Source organism: Mytilus trossulus, chromosome 11 (assembly GCF_036588685.1).
Source record: "Mytilus trossulus isolate FHL-02 chromosome 11, PNRI_Mtr1.1.1.hap1, whole genome shotgun sequence".
Lineage (NCBI taxonomy): Eukaryota > Metazoa > Mollusca > Bivalvia > Mytilida > Mytilidae > Mytilus > Mytilus trossulus.
This window is the reverse complement of record NC_086383.1, coordinates 64,650,834-64,672,763: the sequence shown is the minus strand read 5'-3', so window position 1 is coordinate 64,672,763 and position 21,930 is coordinate 64,650,834. Positions and strand designations below refer to the sequence as shown.

Sequence of the window (21,930 nt, the reverse complement as noted above, 5' to 3'; positions counted from 1 at the left end):
TTTACTCGGAGTAGTCAAGTGTTTGTGGTTGGTGTGGTTTGTTTTTTTACTCGGAGCAGTCAGGTATTTTTGGTTGGTGTGGTTTGTTTATTTACTCTGAGTAGTCAGGTGTTTATGGTTGGTGTGGTTTGTTTATTTACTCGGAGCAGTCAGGTATTTTTGGTTGGTGTGGTTTGTTTATTTACTCTGAGTAGTCAGGTGTTTATGGTTGGTGTGTCTATTTACTCGGAGCAGTCAGGTATTTGTGGTTGGTGTGGTTTGTCTATTTACTCGAAGTAGTCAGGTATTTGTGGTTGGTGTGGTTTGTCTATTTACTCGGAGTTTGTTGTAATATCCTATATTTAGACATTCCTGATACCCACATAATTATAAGTTGTGAGTTTATTTTGTTAAAGTTCTTACTGTCATGTTTTGAAGTGACTTACAGTTGTGTTAAAGTTATTTAAAGTACGTGTTTTATACTGTTTATGTACAACTGTCAGGTTTTGAAGTAACACAGAATTGTATTTCATTCTATTAGTGTGTTATACTGTTTATGTTCAACTGTCAGGTTTTGAAGTAACACACAATTGTATTTCATTCTATTAGTGTGTTATACTGTTTATGTTCATGATGTACAACTGTCAGGTTTTGAAGTAACACGCAATTGTATTTTATTCTAACACAATTTGCTGTATTTTGAAGTAACATGTAGTTATGTGATTTATATTGCTTAAGTAAGATCTGCTATGTTCTGACGTAATCTATCATTCTATAGTTGTATGTTTTTTACTGTACATAATTAATTTGCTCTAGTACTAATTTAGATGAAACTACTGTACCTGATGAGACTATTTTACTTACATCTTGATAATCAATGTCTGCTTTATTCTCTAGGCATATTTTCACATCTTCTATATCTCCATTCCTAGAAGCTGTACAAAGTTTCTGTAAGTAAAACATAGATTTTACATGTTATTGATTGTAATAAAAAATAAATGAAAGGGCTGTTAAATAAAGCAATAATTATTTATTCTCCTACATGGCAAATAACTATATAAATCGTGGGTATCCTCACCTCAAGTCATACTATGAAGCTTTTTTTATGGGAGCAGAGCGAATAAGTTCAGAGGTTGCATATTGTGTCGAGCAGTTGACAGTTTACAATATAAATATCATCAAAATGATGACAATCTGAAAATTGATTTATCGGATAGTATTTGTGTATTTTGCATTATAGAAACAAGTGTTTTCTTTGTTTCACCAGCAAACCGTAAAATGACTTAATAAGTCGGGTCAAACTTATCAAAGTCGGTTCATTCATTATGCATTGTTATATGATTGGTGATATGTAGGCTAGTTGTATTTGTCATTCATTAACACCTTTAGTTGTCCCCTTGGTAATTTCTCATCATTGTCTGACTTATTTTTTTATCAGATAGTAGAAATACCACCATGCTTACTTAATGGTAAAATTATATGTAGACTGAATAAAAAGAGATGTTGATAATAAAATAAAGAGACAGTAACCTAAGAAAGCTAGACAAAGTGATGCCTCCACACTCAAGTCTGAAGTAACTGTATTAAAACAAAGTCAATGTAGGACTTTCCTTAAGACATTATGGTGTCTGGGAGACACAAATTATCACATACATGTATTTTTGGTAAGAAAATGGAAATAAAAGATCACATGACAATTGGACTTAAAAAGTAAATCTTACCTCATTCCAATTTTCCATTATAACCTAAAAATAGAAAATAAAAACTATGTGTAGTTGTCATTGAGTTATAATTGTTAATGTCAGTTGAAAATACATGATCCTTATGGACTTGTGAATTACTGACTTAATATTTTCAGATATGAATCTAATCCAAATACATGGAATCTAAAAGACTATGTCAACTTTTCTGGAATATTTTGTGTAGCTCACCTGGTGAAAATATCGCTTATTTGATAACTACGATTTTTATATGCGCATACTGGTTACTCTTTGTGTTGCTGATAATTTTTGCAATTTACATATTTAACCTAATTCCTATAGGTTCTTAGTTAACAGCCAAAATCTGCAAATATGAGTGCATCCGCTGAAATTTCTCGCCTACTTTACTGACCATTTATGTTGATATTCTTAAATATGAAGTTTTACTACAAGTATCACATAAACCTAATATGATCAAATCAAAAATTAGGTCAAGGTTAGATAAACACAGCCAGAAATACATGTACACCTTAAAATCATTCCATACACCAAATATAGTTGATCTTTTGCTAGTAGTATACAAGAAACAGACCAAATCATTTAAATTCTATATTGACCAAAGAACCATGAAAATTAGGTATAGGTCAGATGATCCCTGTCAGACAGACATGTACACCTTACAATCCTTCCATACACAAAATAAAGCTGATCTTTTGGTAGTAGTATACAAGAAACAGACCACATCATTAACATTTTATATTGACAAAAGAACCATGAAAATTAGGTAAAGGTCAGATGATCCCTGTCAGACAGACATGTACACCTTGCAATCATTCCATGGATCAAATAGAGTTGACCTGGTGCTTATAGTATTTAAGAAACAAACTAAACAAGGAAAACTTCATAATTACCAATGAACCATGAAAATGAGGTCAAGGTCAGATGACTGCTAGCAGTTGAATATGTAACACCTTACAATCATTCCATGCACCAAATATAGAGCTATTGCTTATTTCTGAGATATGGACTTGACCAAAACACTTAACCTTGTCCACCTATCTGTGAAATGAGGTCAAGGTCAATTGAAAACTGTCCGACAGGCATGAGAACAGAAGTTGCAGGCAAAAACCTGAAAAAATCAATATTTCAGATGGCACAAAACTCGAAAATCTGAGTTGAAAGATCTTGCCATGCTGATAGTATTATAGTTTGCACTTTTAACCTATAGCTAGCTCCTATTTTTTTTTTAATAACAGGCAAAAACGGAAAAAAGTATCTTTCAGGGGCAATAACTCAAAAACAGGTTGACATATTTTTTTCAACATAATAAAATCTTGTCAACTGATAATTTTTGTAATTTACACTTTTAACCTAGCTCCTACATATTCATCAATAACAGCAAAACACTTCAAACAATGATTTTTCAGGGGCAATAACTCTATAAAACAAGATGACAGATTTTTCTCCAATTTTTAAGTTACTGTTAGATACATTTTGTTGTGATGTACCTTTTTGAAATTTATACTTTTAACCTAGCTCCTATAGTTTTTTATGATAGCAGCCACCAACTGCGCAAAATTCGGAAAAAAAGATATTTCAGAGGCAAAAACAAAGTGGTTAGTTTTTACAAATTTTCAGGAGGACTACTTGTCATGCTGATAATTTTTAGTTTACAGTTTTAATCTAGCTCCTATAATTTGGAAATAACGGCAAGGAAATGCCAAAAAAGGGCAATAACTATAAAAGAGAGGCGAACCATACCAAAGGGACAGCCAAACTCATAAAGGTGGATTGACAATTATGATCAGGTTGTCTTATTTGTAGATCTAATGTTGGTAAACATCTTTAACATGTAAAGTTTGTTGGTATCTATCATCATGATCATAGTGTCTGCAAAAACCAAAAAAAATTTTGCTAAATAATCTTTCAAGAAAAATACCTCCTATATATATTTTCGGTCAAGTTAACATTGATGGAGATCTTACTTTGTGGAACATTCTTGCCACTAAAGGTTTCTATCTACATGTATCTATCATAGTTTCTGCATCTTTCAACATGTCTAAGGGCAATTACTCCTATAAGGGACCAGTTTACAATTTTGTTCAGTTGACTTATTTGTATATCTTTTTAAACTTGCTGACCATTTTTGTAGTTGAAATTTCCTTTTATCTTTACAAATTTTCAAGATAAACAAAAACAAAAATCAGAAAATTTAAAAACAATCATTATTTCAGGGGCAATAACTCAAAATAGGATTGTCCATTTGGTTCGAAATTTTCGTTGCAGATAAATCTTTTACATACTTTTCATTTTTATTTAGGTCACTTTTTGGTCCTGAAAGATCTCTGAAAAAGTTTACACTGGAAGAAGGACAGACGACCGAAGCAAAGGGGTGGCCAAAGCTCACATGGCCTTATAGGCCAGCTGAGCTAAAAACTAAACTCAAAAACTTGTATATCAGATTACTTACCTAAATGTTGTATTCTACGAACAGGGTGTGATTTTTTCCATCAAACACAAGAACATCAATTGCACTTCCGCAGACCTAAAAATCTCAAAAGTTTTATTTACCAGCATTAAGACAATATTAAATCTATTAATTTCAAGCCTCTCAAAACTGTCAACAAATAAGCAAGGACATGATGACAATCACATTAAACAATTGATCTGTTTACAATCTGAGTATGTGCCTGTCGAGGAACCTGTAGTGTAGTGGTTGTTGTTGGTACATGTAGGTGTATCCCCCCCCCCCTTTTTCATTGTTGTAATAGGCTGTTGATTTTCTCTTTTGAATTGTTTCACATTTTATCATATCAGTACTTTTTATAGATTTTTATATTATAATATGATATGGGTTTTGAGCAATTTTGAAGGCTGCTGGGAGACCTTATTATAATTAGGTCTTTCCACTTTTCTGTGGAAAGACCTATTGTTTTTCTTCTGATTATTATTTTTTTTTTTTCTTCTTCCGCCTAATTTTGTTCTTGCGATAAACATTTGTTTCGCAATATGTCGCTTAGATATTTGGTATATGATATTGAACAGTTTATGCACTTTTGAAATTTACCCTGCGTAAACGAATACTTTTCTTTGTAGGAGTTATCTCCCCAAACACTGTTTTCCTTGTTAGCGCAACTCCTTTGCAACCGTAAAATATTATGACAAATTTATTTTACAAAATTGCTCGTTATATCCTTCGCATGATTTGTCCTATTTTGACCGAAGCGATATAAGAGTTAATTCCCCTTATGCATTTGTAATAAGTGATATGCATTTCTATCTTGTAAACCATAAGTGCTAGAGACCTAGGATCTTTTGATTTGAGGTCCTTGGTCCAAAAAATTGAAAATTAGGTCAAGGTCAAAGGTCAAGGAAGTACACCACTAATTCATGGTCCCATTGCTTTCTATGTTAAATTCCTCCGTTTCAAGCAGGCACACCTCTTTTATTTTAAGTTCAAATAAAGTGGCAATCATTGCATGTCAAAGCAACACCTTCTGGTGTACTGTACTGAAAAAATCAACATACCTTACATTGCATATAAGAAAGAACTGGTTCCCAGAACTTCGGATGTACCAAAACAGGTACTTCCGATCTGACAAAAAGGCAAAATGTACCCTTCTTTTTAAATTTCATGCCATTTTTGTATTGTTCAAATTTATCAGTCACAATTGTTCTACAATGATCACCAGTCATGCAGCTTTCATTTGATACCAAGATTAATAAAATATTCTAAATATTTTGAAAGTTATGTCCATGCGTAGGAACTATTTTGTGTCAAATATGTACTACTTTCTGGTATGTGCTTTCTGGCCGGGCCTGAATTAGTGGTGTTACACCTATAACAGAACCAAACTTGCTATATTGACTTGTTCATTACTTTTTTTCATTCTATGATCTATTTCAAGCAATAAAAAACATATAAAGCTTTAGTCCAAAGACTATTTTATTACTTCAAAGCTCAAATTGGACTGGTAGTAACATATGGGTTATTCAAAGAAAACTGCATATGTATATTACCAGTGGCCAATATACTTTTTTTATTCTCAATATCACTGTTTTATTTATTAATTTCTATTAGAAAAGCTTTGAGCTTACTAATAGTCATATTTTTATCAGAGGTTCTTCATTACATAAAAAAATATTAGTCCAAACTTAAGACATAAATGAGAAATTATCCCCCCTTTTTCCTTGAAATTGGAAAAAGGCTTTTTTTTTGTATAAACCATAATTCTGTGGTAAAACATATATTAATAAGAGCAATTTATATATCCCTCAGCTAGATAACTTGCTAAACTGGTTCAAAATTGCATGTACAGTGATATTTTAGAATTCTTATATGAGTATATACCATTTGCCTAGATTGTAAAAGGCTACCATAAGAAAAACAAAAAAACTTGAAAAATCATAAGATTACTTTGACCAAGAGCTATTCTTTTCTATATACAAGTCATAAAACATATGTTTAATTAATTTCAATCAGAAAAAATGCAAAAATAAGAACTTGGAGTCAAGTCTTATCTGCATGCATGTTGAATGACCATAAAAGGCTAACATACTTGAGTATGCCAATTTAAGAGCTTAAATTTCCCATAAGCAGGACTGTTGACCCCAAAAAAATGATTAGACATGATTACTAACATCATATTTGACTTATTTTCATTGGAATAGGTACAACTTCTAAAAATTGGATTTCTGGTGATTCTCTGTAATAGGAAGTACACCACTAATTCATGGTCCCATTGCTTTCTATATTAAATTCCTCCGTTTCAAGCAGGCACACCTCTTTTATTTTAAGTTCAAATAAAGTGGCAATCATTTCATGTCAAAGCAACACCTTCTGGTGTCCTGTACTGAAAAAATCAACATACCTTACATTGCATATAAGAAAGAACTGGTTCCCAGAACTTCGGATGTACCAAAACAGGTACTTCCGATCTGACAAAAAGGCAAAATGTACCCTTCTTTTTAAATTTCATGCCATTTTTGTATTGTTCAAATTTATCAGTCACAATTGTTCTACAATGATCACCAGTCATGCAGCTTTCATTTGATACCAAGATTAATAAAATATTCTAAATATTTTGAAAGTTATGTCCATGCGTAGGAACTATTTTGTGTCAAATATGTACTACTTTCTGGTATGTGCTTTCTGGCCGGGCCTGAATAAGTGGTGTTACACCTCAAGGTCAAATTCTAAATTTTGATTTTGGCTTATTTTCACTGTTTTTCATTAAGTTTATAAGATTTCGACAAATTATTTTTACTAAATTGTTAGTTGCGAAATGTCGTAACTTAAAAATTTTGAATGGAAGGGTGCGTAGACAATAAATGGGAGTTTTTGCCCCTTTTATATTTAGAATTATGTGTAAACGGATATTACTCATGAAGCATACATAATACAGACCTAGGGTCTTTTGATATGGAATCCTTGGTTTATGACCTTAAAATTGAGGTCAAGGTCATAGCTTAATTGGACGTTCTAGATTTTGACCTATGCTTGAAATTCATATTTATACATCATTAAGCCATAGGAACTGACATTTTCAACTGAATTTTAATATTTTCATATCAAAATAGATACTTTTTGGTGGAAAGACCATCAATTGTTCTTTGAACAATTGGTTTTTAATTGTTTATATATTTGTTCTTAGGACTGGGGATAACTGTTTCATCATCATTCATACGATAACTCTTTTACTAAAGGCCATTTGTGAGCACGCTCACACACCCCACGCCCCCACACTGTCACTGGGCAAACAAAATCTCACCCAGTTTCTAATTTTAAAGACTAATAACCATATAACTCCTACAAAAGTCAACTGAAAAAAATTTCTAGAGGATATGCACATCTACATATCATGTCCTAATTATCTACAAAGTTTCATGAAATTATGTTTTGTGGTTTCAGAGGAGTTGCTATGACAAGAACGGACAATTTATTATTTCTGCTATTTAATATATATGTTCATCAAGTGTTGCTGATCATTTTTGCTTGTTTAAGTTTCTATATATCTATTTGAGTTATTTAGATATAAGGCAACCAGATGCTCCGCAGGGCGTAGCTTTATACGACCGCAGAGGTTGAACCCTGAACAGTTGGGGCAAGTATGGACACAACATTCAAGCAGGATTCCGCTTTAAATTTGGATTGTGATTAAATAGTTGACACAGCATAGGTTTCTGACACAGAATGAATGTATTCAAATGAACTTAAAATTTTTGTTTTCTCTTAGAGCAATTCACTATGCTGTTGAATATTAATCCTCTCAAAAAAATGTTTGAAGAAATTTTCTTTTTATTTATGAAATTTCAAATGAGAAAAATTGAACCCAATTTTTTAATCACATCCCCCTTTCCCTTATTCCAAAACTAATTTCAATTAAAATATTCTAATGGAGTTTGCAACAATTACTACTCATTTAAATACATCATAAAATATTAAGATGTAAAAAAACTGCTTGTTATCACTGAATGGTAAAGATTATTTAAATTTATCAGTTGGTAGTAAAAAGTGAATATACATTGTATATGGTATATAACAAAGATTTAAGTTGATTCTGGACAAAGAAAGATAACTCCAATTAAAAAAAAATCTTGCAGATATTTCTTGCTTACTATACTGGACAAAGAAAGATAACTCTTAATTTAAAAAAAAATTGCTATTTCACAATATTGTGAAATTAGATATTTCTTGCCATTGCACAATACTGTGCAATTGAAAAGACTTGCTATTGCACAATACTTAATATAATAATTTTAGATCCTGATTTGGACCAACTTGAAAACTGGGCCCATAATCAAAAATCTAAGTACATGTTTAGATTCAGCATATCAAAGAGGCTCAAGAATTTAATTTTTGTTAAAATCAAACTTAGTTTAATTTTGGACCCTTTGCACTTTAAGTTAGATCAATTTTAAAACTGGACCAAAAATTAAGAATCTACATATACAGTTAGATTTAGCATATCAAAGAACCCCAATTATTCAATTTTTGATGAAATCAAACAATGTTTAATTTTAAACCTCGATTTGGGCCAACTTGAAAACTGGGCCAATAATCAAAAATCTAAGTACATTTTTAGATTCAGCATATCAAAGAACCCCAAGGTTTCAATTTTTGTTAAAATCAAACTAAGTTTAATTTTGGACCCTTTGGACCTTAATGTAGACCAATTTGAAAACGGGACCAAAAATTAAGAATCTACATACACAGTTAGATTCGGCATATTAGAGAACCCCAATTATTTAATTTTGATGAAATCAAACAAAGTTTAATTTTGGACCCTTTGGGCCCCTTTTTCCTTAACTGGTGGGACCTAAACTCCCAAAATCAATACCAACCTTCCTTTTATAGTCATAAACCTTGTGTTTAAATTTCATAGATTTCTATTTACTTATACTAACGCTATGGTGCGAAAACCAAGAAAAATGCTTATTTGGGTCCCTTTTTGGCCCCTAATTCCTAAACTGTTGGGACCGAAACACCCAAAATCAATACCAACCTTCCTTTTGTAAACATAAACATTGTGTTTAAATTTTCATTGATTTCTATTTACTTTAACTAAAGTTATAGTGCGAAAACCAAGAAAATGCTTATTTGGGCCCTTTTTGGCCCCTAATTCCTAAAATGTTGGGACCAAAACTCCCAAAATCAATACCAGCCTTCCTTTTATGGTCATAAACCTTGTGTTAAAATTTCATTGATTTCTATTCACTTTTACTAAAGTTAGAGTGCGAAAACTAAAAGTATTCGGACGACGACGACGACGACGACGACGCCAACGTGATAGCAATATACGACGAAAATTTTTTCAAAATTTGCGGTCGTATAAAAAGGCAAAAAAAAGTGGTAAAAATCATTATCAAAGGGCAATAACTCCAATAAGAGGTCCTCAGACGATTTAAAGATTTTTCACTTATTTGTACATCCTGATGAACACTTTTACTTACATTAATTTACTTTCTATCTATTATATGGGTTTTTTTCAGATTTAAGGCAAATATGCAAAAATGATAAAAATCGTCATTAAGGGACATTAATTCCAATAAGGAGTCGTCTGACGATTTCGACTATGTAGACTTTGCAGATCATTTTTGGTATATAAAGTTTCTCTCTATTAAAGTTTTTTCAGATATTAGGGAAACATGAAAATATCTGTAAAATTCATCATTCATCGTCATAAACTCCTATAAGCATGATAAGAAATTGCCTGCCAGTTTTGAAGTAATAAATAATATGTAGATCTCATTATTTTCTCCATTCATATCAGTTTTCAAGATAATAGTCCAAACTTCCATTTACCCCTATGTTCTATTTTTAGCCATGTCAGCCATGTTGGTTGGCAGGAGGGGTTCATCAGACTTTTTTCTTTTTAAACTAGATACCCAAATGATGATAATGGCCAAGTTTGGTCAAATTTGGCCCAGTGGTACGTGTAAGAGAATTTTGTAAAAGTAAATGACCCCAATAGACTTTTAGGCCAGGTGAACTAAAAAGAAAATGTATATATCGCAATATATATAACCTAATAATAAATCACTGGATACAAGTCATAAATAAGTATTGTTCTGTCAGCCCCTCCTAAAACACACAAGATTGTCAATAAAAAGTGGAAAAAAAAGACTTCTCAAGATTTCATAGTATCATTTTTTGATGTGTTGTATTAACATGATTAATTTACCTCATTTTGGAGAAGCAGCAAAATACGATTTCTAAATTCTTTTGTTTTACTGTCCAGTCTGATATACGTACAATATATGCATCACTTAATAATACTTCATCTGTACTTCATCTGTATATATTTTTTCTGGTTAACTGTTGTGAATGTTTCTTTTAAACATATTAATGTTTGTGTGTTATCTCCCTGTTTCAATAAAATAAACTTACAATAAAGGTAAAATGTACAATTATTTCATTCCTCTCTTGTTTACTATTGGTGTTCTGGTATTGGATTTTCATTCCTCTCTTGTTTACTATTGGTGTTCTGATATTGGATTTTCATTCCTCTCTTGTTTACTATTGGTGTTCTGGTATTTTAAATGTAAAAACTATCTGTTGATTATCACTGTTCATGGATCAAATGTCAAATACAATGAAATATATATATCAATAAGAGATGTTCTAACTGAAAACATAAATGTTTCTATTTTCAGATTGAAATAAATATTTTAAATTTGTCTTTCCTTCATATGACAATTTATATAACATGTTATATTGTCTGTTGTTGAAGACCATTTTGACATGTTTCTTTGATTGGTTACTGTTTTTTTGACATATAGGACCATTTTGACATGATTCATTGATTGGTTGCTGTCTCATTGACATATGGGACCATTTTGACATGTTTCTTTGATTGGTTACTGTCTCATTGACATATGGGACCATTTTGACATGTTTCACTGATTGGTTACTGTCTCATCGACATATGGAACCATTTTAACATGTTTCCTTGATTGGTTACTGTCTCAATGACAAATGGGACCATTTTGACATGTTTCATTGATTGGTTACTGTCTCATCGACATATGGAATCATTTTAACATGTTTCATTGATTGGTTACTGTCTCAATGACAAATGGGACCATTTTGACATGTTTCATTGATTGGTTACTGTCTCATTGACATGTTTCATTGATTGGTTACTGTCTCTGGCATTGACATATATTTCACATTTTTTTTTAATTTAGCACAAGTTCAATGATATTGTTCAACCAATCTATATTTTTAGGAATATAATTTTATAATTATTCTTTCGGCTTTTTTGTGTCTTGTTTAATGTTACAGTATTTTGAATGAACAAGAGTGCACACACTGAAATGTCTCGCCTTCTTTACTAATCATTGATATTATTTTGATAGTCCTCAGTATAAAGCTTTATTACAACTGTACATAAAAATTACATTAACCAAGATAACTAAACAAAGACCAATGAACCATGAAAATGAGGTCAAGGTCAGATGAACCATGCCAGGCTGACATGTACAGCTAACAATGCTTCCATAAAACAAATATAGTTGACCTAATACTTATAGTTTAAGAAAAATAGACCAAAACACAAAAACTTAACACTGAGCAATGAACCGTGAAAATAAGGTCAAGGTCAAATAAAACCTGCGCGACTAATATATAGATCATAAAATATTTCCATACACTTGAAATAGTTGACCTATGGCATTGAGTATCAGATAAAAAGACCGAAACTGAAAAAACTTAACTTTGACCACTGAACCATGAAAATGAGGTCAAGGTCAGATGACATCTGTCAGCTAGACATGTTCACCTTACAATCATTTCATACAACAAATATAGTAGACCTATTGCATAAAATATGAGAAAAACAGACCAAAACACAAAAACTTAACTATAACCACTGAACCATGAAAATGAGGTCAAGGTCAGATGGCACCTGCCAGTTGGATATGTACTCCTACAGTCCTTCCATCTACGCGTACGGAATATACTAGCCCTATTGCTTATAGTATCTGAGATATGAACTTGACCACCAAAACTTAACCTTGTTCACTGAGCCATGAAATGAGGTCGAGGTCAAGTGAAAACTGTCTGACGGGCATGATGACCTTGCAAGGTACGCACATACCAAATATAGTAATCCTTATACTTATAATAAGAGAGAATTCAACATTACAAAAAATCTGATTTTTTTTTCAAGTGGTCACTGAACCATAAAAATGAGGTCAAGGACATTGGACATGTGACTGACGGGAACTTCTTAACATGAGGCATCTATATACAAAGTATGAAGCATCCAGGTATTCCACCTTCTAAAATATAAAGCTTTTAAGAAGTGAGCTAACACTGCCGCCGCCGGATCACTATCTCTATGTCGAACTTTCTGCAACAAAAGTTGCAGGCTCGACAAAAAACTATATGTTTATTATCCTTTTAGAGTTGAGACACTCTTACATTTCTAACAAATTTCAGTAGTAAATAGTCCTACATATAATTTACATATATTTTAATGTACACTAATACCTTAAATATATAGCAACTAGACTGCATAAGGTTCACATTGACTGGACAATTATCTAATTATCTGGACAAGGATCAAATATATACAAACAATAGATGTTCAATCTGGAAATATAAATGTTTCATTTCAATTAGAAAAAAAATAACACTTTATAATTGATTTATTGATTAATGTTTTATGTCACGTTCAACACAATTGGGCTGTTTTTATTGGTGTAGGGAATTGGAGTGCCAGGAGAGCGACCACCAACCTTCAGTAGAAAAACTGACATTCCTAGTCAATTAAGATTGGAGTCGAGTGCTTCTTCCCCATGTAGGAATTGAACTCCCAACCTCAGTGTTGACCTAGGCTAGTAATACAGTAGGTCGACTACTTAAACCACTCCGCCACCAAGGCCTCAAAATTTTATGAAGAAGGCGATCTTTTGTTGAATACCATGTTGACCTGTATCATTGATTGGTTGCTGTCTGTTTTACATAGACCTCCTAGGGTTCTGACTAAGCATGCTAAGGCCTGTTGAACCGGAGTCCAGGGAATCTATTGTTGAATACCTTTTTGACCTGTCTCATTGATTGGTTGCTGTCTGTTTTACATAGACCTCCTAGGGTTCTGACTAAGAGTGCTATATAACAGTTTTGTATAAAAAAACTAGGGGTCATCATGGTTATTCCCAGACTAGAAATAACCATGGAGGGAAACCCCCTGTTTATTTACTTAATTGATGAAAAAGTATCATGTTTTTTGTAATTGATTGTAAAAATTATTTAATTAGCTTTCAATTAAAACAGGTTGAATGATTGAAATAATTTTAAAAATTATATTAAATATACATGTTTTGAGAGGAGACAACACTGTAAACTGTTTTTTTGGCAGTAAAAATTGAAAACTTATTTGCAGCCACTGTATACAATGGTATAGCTCTTTTCAGAGCAGGCGACCGTACACTGAAACAAGATTTTTTTTTTGAAAGGCTAGGTAAAAACCTATAAATTTCATACAGTTTTGATTATGTAAAATGTGCATGTATCATGTCTTCATGGGTATGCACATGACCTGATTTCAGTTTTTTTATGTTCAAATTAGGCATTTTTTTCCCCATGTTCTTTGGATGGAATTTTTTTAATATATTAAAAGTACACTTTATTTTTATGTCATTATAAACTAAAGAACATTCTGATTCCAGTGATATCTAGTTTTATACAAGTATCTTTATTAATCAGTCCACCACTAAGGGTCACTTATGCATGGTCCCTCAAAATATGACGTCATAGAAAATAACTGTTGATTGCACCCTTAAAGGGACAAATATATAATATAGTGATGTTTTAGCATAGAAATATGTTAGCCAATGGAGTAAAATAATTCTGAAGAATATTGTATGGCATGTATACATTAATTTAAAAGCATCAGTTAAATGCAAATTATGTTACAGATTTGTATACAGCAACCAAATATAAGAAAACCAGACTCTGTGCGAATATTGAAGTTTTATTATCTTTTTGCGACGTCATGATATTTTCATTCAATCTCTCATATATTTGGAACCAAAAGTTGCACATGAAAATTGTAGGGTTTTTCTACTTTGGCCTTTACTACTGATCAGTGTAACATAATTTTTTTTATTCATTATATTATATATTTGGTACTTTTTATAGTCAATTTTATTTTATCTGCCAATGACATCAATGATATTTTCTATTGCAACCTTAAACTGTAGATTTAAAGATATCAAATATACAGAAAGCTCTGTTAATTTCTTAATGTGCCTACCCATGTCAACATGGTCAAGGGCCTGTGATTTTATTATTTTTTATTGATTTAGGTCCTTCATATTTGTTTTTAGTAAATTGTATTGTTACTAATTAAGCCGTTAGATTTCTTGTTAGAATTGTTCACCATTTTGCATATCAGGACTTTTTATAGCTTACTATATGGTATGAGTTTTTCTTATTGTTGACGACTGTATGGTGACCTATAATTGTTTATATATCTTCCTCCTTTGAACTCTTTCGGATAGCTCTGGTTCATTCGCACAAAATACCAAATCTCTTATTTCAAATAAGACAGCAAACTTAAAACAATACAACTGTAATGAAAGTGAATTTATATGAAAGGCTTTGATCAATAAATGGGGAATGCATCCATGGGACATAGATGATGCCCCCAGCTAGCATTTCACGTTATAAAGGGTCATAACTCAAGAACTGTAAAATTTGGGCTACCCAAATTTGTACTTGATCTGAGTTTTGTGGTAATAATTTAAGCATTGCGTATACATTTCAACACATTTAGTTGAGGCAAACTTAACTTAGAGAGCGGAAACAAAAATTCAGCAATTTTTCCATTTCTAAAGGGGAATTACCCTAGAATGGTACAAATGACGCCACCAATATTCAAATTTGATCTGTGTTTTGTAGTAATAAGCATTGTGTATAAGTTTCATTACATTTGGTTGGGAAAAACTAAATTTAGAGAAGGGAAACAAAAATTTCCAGCAATTTTTTCATTTGTAAAGGGGCATAACTCTAGAATGGTGAAAGTGACACCTCTAAAATTCAAACTTGACCTGTGTTTTGTGGTTATAAGCATTGTGTATAAGTTTCATAACATTTGGGTGAGGCAAACTAAAGTTAGAGAAGGAAAACTAATTTTGGGACGTATGGATGTACCTACATTGTACGTACTGTACAGACGGACAGGGATAAAACTTAATGCCCCCTCTGCTACTCATTCTACTGCCGGGGCATAACAATGGCAATATATTATTAGTGTATATTAACTTTTTAGACAGGAATAAAAAGTTAATATACACTAGTTTTATTGAGGTACTTTATTACTTTACCGTAATACATGTTAGTTGCTTCTGTGAAATTCAGCATTGAGGCAATGACATTTTGAGTTTTTTCAGCCATTCATTTGATATATATTCATTGCCTCTGTGTTGACACATTGTTAGTTATAGGTCAATCTTAAAGAATCATACTGATCCAGGAACAAAGTGTGAGGTTCATACTGTAAATTCTGAATTGAATGTCAAGGTCAGTATGATGCTTCTGCGTACAAAGTTTTGTCAATTAAAGTGCTACAGTTCAAAATGTATGCACCAAACATACACCACACTGTTTAACTAACATTGGGGTCAAATGATAAAGGTCAGAATGGTCTGAAAATTGGTATTTTGTCACACCCTAGGGATCTCCATGGATGAAAATTGAACGATGGAGGAACTTTCACCATCCCAAACCCTGTCTACTCCGTACAGTGTAGCGCGAACAAAAGTATGTCATCCCTCCATATAAGGAATGGTGAACATGCTAATTCATTGCTTATCTAAATTATATTTATTTGATTTTTCAATAATCATGATAATTGTCGTTTGTAACCAAGCCTTCATTGATTATTTAAATTTTTAAATAAATAGAAGTATAAATATTTTCAATAATTGCCGTTTGTAACCATTCAAATGCCAAGCCTTCATGGTCCCCCCCAAGTGGCGGATCCAGAACTTTTCCTAAGGGGGGCCCTCTGATTGACCTAAGAGGGGGCCACTTCAGTCATGCTTCAATGATTCCCTATATAATCAACCAAATTATTCCCACAAAAGGGGGGGGCCCGGGCCCCCCTGGATCCGCCTATGCCCCCCCCTTTTAGTAGAGAATGACCAAAAGTTGTCATGAAGGTATGCATGTAGTTTTCTTGCTATTTTTGGTAATTGTTATGGCCATAATGGGGGTTAAAAATCATGTGGAGCTTATATTTCATGGACACTGTACATGTCAAATTCAGAAGTCATGAACCCTTAAAGGCATTAGCATGATTAGGCTTACCGGTATGGCTGATTTGCAGCAACAACAAAACGATTCGTACGTTATGTAAAAGGTTCAAGAGGTTTGTAAAGCAAACATTGACAAATGAACAGTTTTTTTATGACTTTATCTAGCAAATTGATGCTATGCAACATGCATCTTTCGATAAAAAATGGAAACGTGGATGTATCAGTTTGATTGCAAACTACAAAATGAATTCAAAATTATGATACGATATTTCTTTACAAGCAATATGAAGTTTTCACTTTTTAATTTTTAAAGTTATTCTACATGTATATTATCGTTACAGGTTGCATTTCTGTAAATATTGATAATGCAATTTCCCGTAGGAACTCCTTTTACAATGTTTTACGGCTCAAACTAGAGTGGGGTGCTCATTTTCGCCATATCTTTCCATGTTTTCTACAGTTAATGTTCAGGTCTATATGTTTTTGAAGTATAATGATATTTCTATATGAAGATAACTTCAAATGCAAAACATTCCTAAGCTTCGATTTATTTGCCATGAAATAATAATTACGTCTTATTTTGTACTTCTTCTTAAACATTTAATTTGGGTCGTCGTCAATACCTTACTTATTCCAGACATTCTGTATTAGAGGACGTTTCTGGCATTTCCTCTGTGCACTTGTATCATTATTACTTCATCACGATTACAAGACTAATTAAAGGTAAAGAGTAGCATTAATTGATAGAACAAAACAACAATTCGCTGAAGCACAGTCGTTTGAATTTTAGTGATAAATAAACAAAACAAAATAGAAAAAGGTCGCATTTTATATATATATTACATATATATTTAGCGACTTTTTGTGATAAATAAACACAAAAAAATAGAAAAAAGTCGCATTTTATATTATAATATATTATATATATATATTTATCAGCTTTTTTCTAATTTTTTTTGTTTATTTATCACTATATATATATCTAGCGACTTTTTTCTATTTTGTTTTGTTTATTTATCACTGAAATTCAAAGGACTGTCATTGACTGCACGGCTGAAGGCATGTTTACAAAATGTCAAAAGGAGCCAAAGACCAAAAAATGACAAGGACAGTTAAGCGCCTTTTATGGAGACAAAAACTATATTCATAAAAAGGCTGTGGGGTTTTTCAATCGAAATAATAGTAAGCTAAGCTAACTTAAAAGATTATAAGAGAAAAAATCTTGTATGTAGTAGCAAAATTTCACAAATTTAAAGTTGTTTATAAAAAAATATATCATGAATGATGGTTAAGTACGTTTTTTGGATAATCAGTTATACATTGTACCGCATGGTTCTAATATTACCATAGGAAAACACCAGAGACGTTCCAAAATAAAATAGGTGCTCCTATCATTGGATGAACATTGCACAGTTGTGTACACACAAATGGCGGCACGGAACACGATTAGAAATCCATTTGATAATATCTAAACCTTTCGAAATGAAGTGAAAAATATCATGCGCCACGTGGGCGCTTACATTTGTCACTCTATGCACCATTTCTGGTCGATATGCGCAATCGGCGCAGGGTGCACGTCCTAATTCCCGATCACTGGGTCGGACCCACTGACTGGCAACCAAATTTTTCCCACAAAAGCACCCCCCCCCCCCCCTGGATCCGCCTTTAAGGGGAGGCACTCATATAGACCAGCTGTTTGAAAGAACTACATATCACAGGCACTTGTTTCTGTCTATGGGGGTTTACTATCCACACTCGTACGACAGTGGATAGAAACCTCCAATTGACAGAAACAAGTGGCGAAGTGCCTGTGCTAAATATGACATTGACAAACTGAGATTTGCTGGTCGTCTGTGGGACCAATATTTTCAAAATGCACGTCTTATTTCAACAATATAATAACATACTTCCTTGTGTAGTCACAAAATCTTGAATACATCTTGTATGTTTGACCAAAACCGTATGGTATCACTATTGTCATTTCTGTCACAAGCCGTCAATCGTAACTGGAAAAATATTTTGACATGAGGCGGGAAACTAATGCACATAATATACAAATCGTTTCAGTAATTGTTTCCGGAAAATTTTATCACAAGCAAGGGGGCGCAGATGGCGTACGCCGCCCTTTGATAAAAACATTCCATGTTTCTCACGATTTATATGATATTTTAACATAAAATTGTTATAAAAAGTCTCTTCGCACCTGAGTCTTGAAATGAATGCTCTATAGTCTAATATGTTACACAGCTGATCTTCAAAAATAACAATACATCACGGTAATGAGGGGGACGACAGGGGGTACCCTTCTCCCTTCTCCCACCCCTCTTCTCCTTTCTCCTACCCCCGTTCTCCTTTCTCCCATTAGAATAAAATATCTCCTTTTGAGATATTTTTTCTTGAAATATAAGATCCAGTGGCGGATCCAGAGGGGGGGGGTTTCCGGGGTTGCGCACCCCCCTTTATTTTTGCCGATCAATGCATTTGTATCGGGACATATGTTTTGCACCTCCCCCCCCCTTTGCCCTGGGTTAGCACCCCCCCCCCCCCTTTCGAAAATTCCTGCATCCGCCCCTGAGATCATTTTTTAAAAGGAGAGATATTTTATTTTTTCTCCTTTCTCCAACTTTTTCTCCTTTCTCCCAGCCTTCCTCTCCTTTCTCCTACCCCCTTTCTCCTTTCTCCCACTCCCTTTCTCCTTCCTCCTACCCCCTTTCTCCCTGTCTCCCTTACCCCTGTCCTCCCCTCGGTAATGTTTCAAAGAATAAATTTTTCATTTACCAATCGTAAGGCAGCAACCATTTGATTTTCGGGGGGGGGGGGGGGGGGGGGGGGGGGGCTATGTTTTTTTTTTTTGGAAAAAAAAGTTTGTTTCCAGTTTTTGGAGAAAAAAATAATTTGTTTTTGATTCTGAGAAAAAAAAATTATTTGTTTCACCCTCAGCTGCCACTATATGTAATGCTAAAATTGAAGTAAAAAAAATGTTTTCGACTTGTTGCGAAAAAAATAGATTGTTTTTCGCCGCAGGCGAAAACAAAAGTTTGTCCAGAAAAAAAATCCATAGCCCCCCCCCCCCCCCCCCCCCCTCCCAGAAAATCAAATGGTTGCTGCCTAATGTAATAATATGATCATATCTGACAAGTCTTCTTGAAAGTATAAATGTTGTGCCTGATATCTGACCAGGCAAATGAAAAATGTAGCCTGACCAAAACATTATTTGCAGAAATGAAGATCACATAGAAAACTGAAATGAAGAAAAAAAACTTGATGTTTGACATTTATTCGAGAATCGGCAATACTTTATCATGACAAATAAGTTCTGAAGCCGTGGAATGGTTCACAGCGAGACACTGTCACTCCGCTAGAGACCAAAATGACCAACTGGGATTGCTTTAACACTGTTTTATAGTAACCTCAGATATGACGCAGAAGTTATAGAAACTATAGGTCATGGCCGTAAGGCCTTCAATGATAAGCATAAAAAACAAAATGCTGCAAAGGGTAAGGTACAGTAAATGAGCTATGTCACAGATTTTGGTAACATTTTGCATACAATTTTGGCTGGTTGAACTATAACTGAAAGTAGAAAACGTAATGCTGTTTAATTTTCTTAAATATTACTGAAGTGATCCTTTCAAGAGAAACCTGCACATTTGTAAAGAAACCACATTAAATAGCATAACTTTCTTCAATTTGTATAAAATCAATTTTCTTAAATATTACTGAAGTGATCCTTTCAAGAGAAACCTGCACATTTGTAAAGAAACCACATTAAATAGCATAACTTTCTTCAATTTGTATAAAATCAATCAACTCGCCAATATATAGAATTTTCTTAAAAAAATTATATTGATGATACATATATTTCCGTTGTAATGATGTAAAATAAAAACACAGTTCAAAGTTTAAGTTTCAATTTCTATTTCCGTCCATGATAAAATGTTTCCGTTTCTCCAGGAATTAGCTCTTTTCTCATGAATCGATGTCAAACAAATTTTGATAAATAAAAATTCCTCTTGACAATCATGTCAATATACCAGGTTTTGACAGGGTTTTGACATTGTCTGATCTATAAACTTGAAGCTTCTTTTACGCCTTCCCCGATAGGAGAGACTTCATCAAAATAATTCACTCTTTTCCTGTGTGTATAAATTGATGTGAAATACTTTGAACATATACTAATAAGTAATGAATAATTGTCTTTATGAATACATAATTTTTTTTTTACTTGGTGTTAGTTTATTAGTTTTTGGAATATTTAATTTCAAAATCGGAAATTCTAACAATCGCATCAATCAAATCTTCCAGTCGTCCTGTCGATCATTGTGATTTTGTATTTAAAAAAATCATCATAATTTATATTTCATTTTTATAAGGTTTAGAAATCAGTTTTATGCAGATCTTTCATATGTTAAGTATTTCTTTAGAACGTTTGAAAATAGTTCATTTTCATATAAACATCCAATGTTCTTACGGTTTGAAAAGTCCTTTTAATTATCTTTCTTGAAAGTTGAAAAAAATCTGAACATAGTGAGGGAAATTGATCATATAATAAATCATATTTACCTTTCTGAGCAGTACGTTAGAACAACGCCTTGTTGCCCTAAAAGGCTTCAGTTCGATTAGTAATGAACACAGGAAGAGAAAATATGTAGTGAAAACGAGACAATACTAAAAGTACTGACGTACTGTTAACTCGGAAGACCTCAAATATCTTGGTTTACTTGCCACTCTTCAAGCACAAAGGATTGTACGTGTCTTTATATGTATATTAAGGAGAGGAAGGCTTCGATATATATTTTCATTGTTTTAATTTATGATTTTTGTAATTTTAATAAGTGTTGCAGGGCTAGTGAGATAATAAAAATCATCAAATAAAACGTAAACATTTGATTTTAGTTGCCAGTAAATTTGTTGTTACTAATGAGGGCCCTCATGGGGTTTTTGATTATGTGATTACTTGGCCGTTTTTTTAATGATTATTTGATTATTAAGCCAAATATTTCATGATTATTTGATTACCTAGGACTGTATTTTTAGTTTATGATTATTTGATTACTATAAAGATAAGCAAACATTTAATGATTATGTGATTATATTGACAAAAAATGGTGATTATGTGATTACTAGGACCCCCCCCCCCCCCATGAGGGGCCTCTCTAATACTGATTTGATAAGATTTCATATGTAAATGAAATTCAAAACTCTATGACAAGAAGAATTGATACATAACAGTCGTTTAAACGCATTCTCCATTCAACGGGAACCAGTCTGCACAAATAAACCCACTGTGAATAAACCCGTGCTTAAAATCATGTAGTGTTTATATTTTTAAAAGAAAAGAAGAACTTATTCAAAATAAACCGCACAATCAGAAGACATTTTTAATTGGCTCTCTTTTTCTCTCTCTGTTTACATATAAAATCAAGTTTACAAAAAACTTCTATAGCCTGATGTTCTCGTTGGTTGACTGTCTTATTGATGT

The 21,930-nt window shown here is 32.8% G+C and overlaps 1 long non-coding RNA gene across 2 annotated transcripts; it reads right to left on the bottom strand.

Annotated features, from left to right (window-relative positions):
• Positions 1-841: 841 nt before the first annotated feature.
• On the bottom strand, positions 842-21,086 carry LOC134691418 (uncharacterized). 2 transcript variants are annotated; one of them, XR_010102134.1, is made up of 6 exons: positions 21,012-21,086; positions 12,676-12,777; positions 10,364-10,546; positions 4,150-4,224; positions 1,701-1,724; positions 842-927 (listed from the first exon to the last, which is right to left on the bottom strand). It is a non-coding gene; the product is annotated as an uncharacterized LOC134691418 (long non-coding RNA). The 2 variants fall into 2 exon arrangements; XR_010102133.1 differs by lacking the exons at positions 10,364-10,546; positions 12,676-12,777; positions 21,012-21,086 and adding an exon at positions 10,570-10,872 and having other exon boundaries at positions 4,150-4,232.
• Between the last annotated feature and the right edge of the window lie 844 nt (positions 21,087-21,930).